This window comes from Malaclemys terrapin, chromosome 9, assembly GCF_027887155.1.
Source record: "Malaclemys terrapin pileata isolate rMalTer1 chromosome 9, rMalTer1.hap1, whole genome shotgun sequence".
In the NCBI taxonomy this organism is placed as follows: domain Eukaryota; kingdom Metazoa; phylum Chordata; order Testudines; family Emydidae; genus Malaclemys; species Malaclemys terrapin.
The window spans coordinates 52,297,470-52,305,211 of NC_071513.1; the positions used below are offsets into that span (position 1 = coordinate 52,297,470).

Sequence of the window (7,742 nt, forward strand, 5' to 3'; positions counted from 1 at the left end):
GAGCTCTAAATTGTTATGTGTACAGTGACTAATAGAGGTGGGCTGGGGCCTTGATAAATTGGGGAACTGGGCAACAGACAACAAAATGAAATTCAACAAATGTAAGGTGCTACACTTTGAGAAGAAAAACCAAATGCACAAATACAGAATGGGGAAAAATTGGCTTGGCAGCAGCACTGCTGAGAAGGATCTGGGAGTTGTGGTGGATCACACCGTCAACATGAATCAGCAATGAGATGCTGTTGCAAAAAAAGTAAATGCAATTTTAGGTTGCATTAACAGAGCATAGTATGCAAGTCACAGGAGGTGATAGTACCGCTCTACTCTACTAGGCCTCAGCTGGGGTAGTGTGTCCAATTTTAGTCACTAATGTATAGAAAGGATGTGGAGAAATTGGAAAGGATCCAGAGGCAAGCAACAAAGATGATCAAAGGGATGGAATGCGAGCCATATGAGCAAAGGCTGAAGGAACTGGGTGTTTAGTTTGGAAAAGAGGAGATTGGGGGGGGAGGGAGAATAGACATGAGAATGGTCTTCAGATACTTGAAAGGCTGCCATTAAAAAGATAGAGACGAGTTCTCTCTTGCTACAGAGGGCAGAACAAGAGGCAATGGGGTCAAACTACAGCACCGCAGTTTTAGATTAAATCTCAGAAAAAACTTCCTAACTGTAAGACCGGTAGGGCAATGGAACAGACGACTAGGGAGGTTGTGGAAGCTCCTTCACTGGAGGTTTTCCAAAGAAGGCTGGATAATCACCTGTCTTGAATGGGTCAGACCCAACAAATCCTACATCTTGGCAGGGGGTTAGACTAGATCACCCTTGCGGTCCCTTCTAATCCTATGATTCCCATCCCATGAAAATTTTTCTAAGATTTAATTTTTTTCCCCCATTCTGCATCAGGATGAACCCAAGATCTTTTGAAAATTTTCCTGAGTAACTGGGGGAAGAGGGAGCACGTATGTTACACCGCAGAATAACCACTAACCCACAGCACTACTGGGGCTAAGAGAGACCTGGGTTCAAGTCCTTATTCTGCCTGACTAACAAGGACTTGAATCTGGGTCTCCCACATTTCAGGTGAGTGCCCTGACCACTGGGTTACAGACTCAGTCTTTCCTGATGGAGCTGTTCCCTTTTGTATAAATAATGAAATATTCATTGGGCCAAAGCGGGGAGAGGTTGGATTCAAAGATGGTTATTAATGATTTCTGTTGTGGGGCGTTTCAGCCCCATTCCTTCCCCGCTTCATTTCTGTAAGAGTTCCAAGCCTAATTGTGTTCCTACTGGGTGTTTCCAAGGAGAGCATGTTGCGCACTGTATCTGTGCATGAGCACACTGAAGGAGCTGATGCCTTTATTTTTGGAGTTTTAGGAGCAGGGTTGTAGGACCAGGTCTGCATGGGGGTGGTTTGGCACAGAGAGTGCAGGCTGACTTTCGTCCCTCTGAAAAGGGAGGAAAAAATGCTCCTGCTTCCAAATCTTCATGGTTATGGCTTCCTGGCAACTAGAATGTGCTCCAAAAACACGGAATAAATTATGCACTTTTGACATCGAAAGACTTTTTAACATCTCCTTTTGGAAATGTCATCGAAGTGCCTGGTGCTTCTTCGTGTCCCTCCAGCTCCCAAACAATATCACATTACTGCACAAAATCAGAAACTGATAGATTCGGAGATTGTTACCATGCCTGCCCTTGCAAACTGCTCTTGCATGAATTAATGTTCAGAAATTGCCATTAGCTGAAAACCAGACTTAATTCTGTGTCATCAAAGCTGATGGTGGGGAAATAAGGCATGGAGAGGTTGAGTATTTTCATTGTCACCATCCAAAGCATTCTGGTCTACTTTCAGAAAGTGAAAGGAAACTTCAAGATTGCATACATTGACTTTTCTTCCTGTGATCCCCTCCAAAAGGCCCACTTGGCCTAGGGGAAATGTGCATAGATGCTGAGTTCTAGGCCAGCCTTTCCCACCAAAGAGCGTTGGTGAATCTCTGTGCTTCATAACTCTTATTTAGTAAGATGTTGTATTGTAGTTATTAATGTGCATAACAGTAGCACCAAGGAACCCTAGTCATGAACCCAGGACCCCGTTGTGCTGGATGTTGTACAACATAACATTGCATCTCCCAGAAGCCTGATCTTATCAATGGGACACTTGAGGCTCAGATAACTTTAGGGTAGGATTTTCAAAAGTGCCTAAGGGCTAGATTCACAAAGGGAACTTAGGCATTGCCGTGCGCAGCATTGTAACTCCTGGGCACCCAGTGGAATTCACAGCCCTGAGTTGGGCACCCGGGATCGCCAGGCGTTGTGGGGAGAGCAAGTGCCTAAGAGAGAGATTCACAGAAGTCAGCAAGCTGAGCCAGCAACAAGTCTCCTAAATTAGCCAGGAGTGAAATGCCGAGGAAAGGGGCGGGGCTTAGAGCCCAGATCCACATGGGACTTTTGTGCCTGTCTCTGATTGGTATTCACAGCCATGAACCCTTTCCTGTGGTTTAGGTGCTCAGGCCAGGTCAGCCATTTCTTGTGAAGACAGACACAGAGACCAACAGATGCCTGCCTCAGGATAGCCAGTAGTCCAGTGGCTAAGTTCTGGGACAGGGGAGACCTGTTTTCAAATTCCCTGCTCTGCCAGATTTGGAGTAGGAACTTCTCCCACTGCCTAGGAGCGTGCTCGTTCAGGTGGGCAACCCAGGTCTTGGCCAGCTGCCCATGGCTTCTCTCATGCTGATTGCTTCCAGTCTCTGTGAGTTAGGCCAGCTGTCAAACCAGGCTACAAGTGCTCTGTAGAGTCTTTTACAGTCGAGAGGTGAATAAGAAGTATGTAAATACAAATCATTATTAGCAGCCACCTTTTTAATCAGGTGGGTACCTATGGAACAGAGAGGCTGAGGAAAGTGGTTTGGAGCCACTGGAGTGGGTTAGACATTGAAAGTGAAGCTAGGTGAACTGCATTCTGGTCTTGAGTCTGACACTTAATGTGCTATGATTTTTAGCATGTTTTCACATAATGCCTTGGTTGTCTCTCCTCTGATACTTAAACAGCAAGCCCTTTGGGGAAAGAACCGCCGTTCCATTGGAGGTGTATCTAGCGCCCAGCCCAACGGGTCCCTGATCCTTAACACCCACATTCAGAATGAATGCCTGTCTGACCTGTGTAACAACCATGCACACTGTGTCAGGTGCTGGGGGAATAAAGCCAGGCTCCACGGCATCCCTCTTCTCAGTAACTTTGCACTTTCCAAGAACCATTAGGAATGGCATCTAGCTCAGGACGTCCAGATTATGCTATTTCTTTTTTCTTTTAGGAAAATACTATAAGAAATTCTATATAAAAAAGCTATGTTATGGTAATATACCAGCCTTCGGCCTGCTCTAGCTTGTAGTGGGAGCCCAGCAGTCCCAGGGTCAGGGGAGAACAAAAGCAGCTTAAAGGCAATTCATACACCATCCCTGAAGTGCACTGTGCAGTTCTTGGCAATGGAGCTAATGGAGCTAATACAATTGACCCAAGCTGAGGCTCTGTCCCCTTGGTTGCAGCTGGGGGTCAGGGCCTGTATCTTCATCTACCTATGCAAAGGAAAACATGAATAGCTTTAAAAAGTGGGAAACTCCAAATCAAAACAAAACAACCACACACCCAAACCAACAAGACAAACCCAACAATACCAACAAAAACCAACCAAAGCTGCCAAAAAAGTTAAGGTTGCTAAGTGACAGCCTCGGTTACATGTCTCATCATTTATCCAACCCAGGCAGTTTAAAGCAAAGAAATGAATAGTTAAGCCCCTCATGAATCTCATGCCTCACAAATAATAAACACTCAATTAATTCTTATAAAAAATAAAGATATGCATATTGCCTCACCGCACATAGGACATTCTTAGGCGCTTAGGAGTCATTTTATAGCTTGGCAGTTAGGATTCAAACTGAACTTGGGCTCATTGTTGACTTGAGATATTATTAAAACCCTTAATGCATGGAGTTATCTTGCATTTTCCTCACAGATAAATGTTCGCACAGCAGCCTCTAAATCAAAAGATCAGAGGGGTAGCCGTGTTAGTCTGAATCTGTAAAAAGCAACAGAGGGTCCTGTGGCACCTTTAAGACTAACAGAAGTATTGGGAACCACCAAGATGTCCATGTGCCTAAAAAGATGCCCCTATCTCATTAATATAACTCTCTGGTCCTTCTCCCTATCTCCCTTGTACCCATCTAAAGTGAGATTGCAAGCTCTTTGAGATGGGAACCTTGTCTTTCTATTTGTCCTCCAAAGCGCCTGGCACCTCTTTGGGTGCTTTAACAATTCTAAATCTTGATAACACTTTAACTTTTCATGCGAATACTTGTCAGCATGCTTGCACACAAACTGGGGTATAGTTTTGATAGGTAATTGAGCTTTAACAATTGTTCGCTACAGCACTCCACTATCACAGCTTTGTTGAGAATTGGGCTTGTGATCGATTGGGCAATTTCCTGCAATATCCTGGGAAAACCTAACTGAATTAAGTTTGTCTCATTGTGGGCTAGGGATTGTATGTAAATCCATGGGGGGGGGGGAAATAAGGGTCTAAGAGCAGTGGGGGAGGGTTAGGCAAATTCACTAAAATTGTAATACCTCCAGAGAGCTACCAATGCTTAGAAAGGCTCGCCTATACTGGTTCAAACTGGAGTCTCCAGAGACCAATAGACAAAGGATTTTTGGATAAAGAACCTGAGTTTTAAACTGACTCAGGGCCTTCTTTCTGATCCAGTGAACGAACAGAACTTCCTGTCCACAGGGGGCCCCAGTCCCTTCTGGGAAGAGTTGGAAGCCAAGAGTTGGCTCAGGCTGGGTTCTGGTTCTAATTAAAAGGAGTTATGAACTGGTAACCATAGGAAAGCCCCTGGGTGGAGCTGGAAGTAGTGTTCACCAGCCAGAGCCCTTGTTGGAGTCAGGGGGTGATCTCTGGTAAGCTTATCGGCATGCATGTAGGTTCTGTTATTGTTTTTAATGTGTTTTCTCTGTAGTGGTTTTACCTTAAGAATAAATGAGCTCGATTAGAAAGAGCTGAGTGGTAACTTAACTGTGGCAATGACGCTGTTTGCCATCTCGGAGGAGAAAAGCAAAGCAGGCCCGCTGAGGCAGTCTGACTTTGCTGGGGAATTCAGAGTTTAGGCAGGGATCTGTGCAGCCTGAAAATACCCCAGTGAAGAGGGAGTGAGATGTGTGCCTCTGTTCAAGAGAGGCAATGGCTGGGGAGCAGGAAATCTCCCTTGCTGGACCATGTAGGGGGCATACTGGTGCAGTTGCCCTGAACTTTGACAGGGATTACACCACTTTTTTGTGGGAAGGGAGAGAAGTTATCAAATGTGAATGAATGGGGTTCCACTATACTGTATGTAAGTTGGAATTTTCCCAGGACATTAGGAGTAGCATCCTATTCTTAAAAAAAAAAAAAAAAAAAAATCCATTGGTGTCTTTAATAACCACAAGTGGCCAGGACCTCAGTTTGACACTTCAGGTGTAATCTGTGTCATTTCAGCAGCACAGTCCCCCTAATAACAGGTTGGGGCAATGGTCCTGCACTGTTTCAGAAGGAAGATTGTCACCCACTGAATCCTTCACACCACATTCTCTCACACTTTGATGTTTGTTGATGCTTTCCCGTGCAAGTACTAGGCTAGTAAGAGTGTGAGGTATTTTGAAATCACAGCAGCTAATGTTATGGCTACACCCATATAGCTATTCAGTGTGTATTAATATTTCTTCTGCAAATACCTTTGATATATGTGATTTTTTTTTTGGATGCTACATTTAATAGCTTTGTGTTTGATGCAGAAAACATCATGTTTAGAACAAACACATAGATGCTAATTCCTTGTGAGTGATCTTTGAGTTCTCATAGCCATTAATGCCAGAAGGGACCATTATGATCATATAGTCTGACCTCCTGCACATCGCAGGCTACAGAACCTCACCCACCCACTCCAGTGATAGACTCCAAACCTCTGGCTGATTTACTGAAGTCTTCAAATCATGGTTTGAAGACTTCAAGTTTCAGAGAATCCACCATTTACTCTAGTTCAAACCAGCAAGTGACCCTTGCCCTATGCTGCAGAGGAAGGTGAAAAACCCCCAGGGTTTCCCCAGGGGAAGATTCTTTCTTCTTTGAGAGATGTCCCTGTGGGTGCTCCACTCTAGGTGTTGGTGCGTCCCTGCGCCTTCACTCAGAGATTTTTCGTAGCAGTACTCGTACTGGCCACGCATACGCAGAGGCTGCCCCCCCCACACAGTGAGTCTAGGATAATAGTGCGCATGCGTGGCCAATCTCCTCAGTTCCTTCTCTACCGTCCCCGGCCTGAGACGGAGCTCAGCAGACTCGTTAGGAAATCCCTCACTTTGTTACAATTACCTGTTCTAGTAGTTAGTTTGTTGTCAGTTCTTGTTAGTGTAGTTCATTAGTTCTTTTATCTGTTTAAAAAAAAAAAAAAATTTCTCTCAGCCGCAGCCGCTTCTACCATGCCTGGCTCCACAGGCTTTAAGCGCTGCGCTACGTGTAAGGACGCTATTCCGCTCTCTGATGGCCACTCTCATTGTATAAAATGCCTGGGGGAAACACACATTCCCCAAAAATGTGCCCACTGTACCAAACTCAGTTCCAGGGCACGAAAGGACAGGGAGCTTAAACTGAAACTGCTCCTCCTGCAGAAGTCTATCGGGTCAGTTTCAGACCCAGGTGCTGACTCCAGCTCTACTGCCCGCCACAGCCCCCCTGCTTCAAAAAAACTGAAGAAAGCTACAAAAAAGGGGCAGCCCTCTCCAACAAAGAAGTTGGTGAGGCACAAAAGTGCCTCAGGCAGGTCAACAGTTTCCCTGCCTGTGTTTCCTCGCCTCAGCACTTTTGAAGAGCCGGGCTCCTCAGGCACCGCACGAAAGCCGCCTCAGGCTGCGGCGGCGGCGCGAAGCTCCAGTGCGGAGGCTTCAGGCTTTCAGTTGCCTGCATCGTTTATGGCACCGTTCGGCACCGAGACGGACGCGGTGCCAACATTTCCAGCCTTGCCTGACCCTCTGCGGGCTGATGTTGCCCCCCCGGCACCTACCACGGCACCGGCAACCGCGGCACAGTCTGACAGGGAGATCAAAGGAAAAACCCCTGCTCAGAGGAATGTTCCCTCAGGGCAACCTCCTCCGCCACAGTTTTCACCTCACGCAGGAGCCTCACCTTTTCAATTTACTCAGACAGCAGATCTATTGGTCTCACCTATTCTGATAAATGCCTGTTTTTCTCCAATGCCTGAGTCAGGATCAGAACAACCTTCCTCCAGTGAGGAGGAAACTGATCCACAGGCAGTTTTTTCTCCTTATCAAGACTCCCAGACCCAGATCAACAGGGGTTACAAAAAAACTACCTCAGCCTGTCCTCAGTATCCTGCCCCATGGGGAGTGAACCCTTGGATTGCACCACCTATGCCCTACCCAGCACCTTGGCAATGTTGGGCACCATGGGCATCGTACCCCCGAGAACACATGCGCTACGGCACTTCGACCAGGCGCAACACCGGTTTAGCACCGCCTGGTGACGGACCTGCCAGTGACATAAGATACCAGGCAGCATCGTCACACTCCCAGGAGCAACTGAGTCCTGCTCCTATTCCAGCAGAGTCCGACGTAACGCCTGAGGAAGCCTTACTTCCCATTCCTCCAACCCCGGCGGATGACTATGCTAAATTCCAAGACCTCTTTAAAAGAGCTGCAG

The 7,742-nt window shown here is 46.4% G+C and overlaps 1 protein-coding gene across 3 annotated transcripts in view; it reads left to right on the forward strand.

Moving 5' to 3' along the window:
- EPHB1 (EPH receptor B1) overlaps positions 1 to 7,742 on the forward strand; it is a 365,030-nt gene that overhangs the window by 235,658 nt on the left and 121,630 nt on the right. The gene's annotated exons all lie outside the window — the stretch shown is intronic.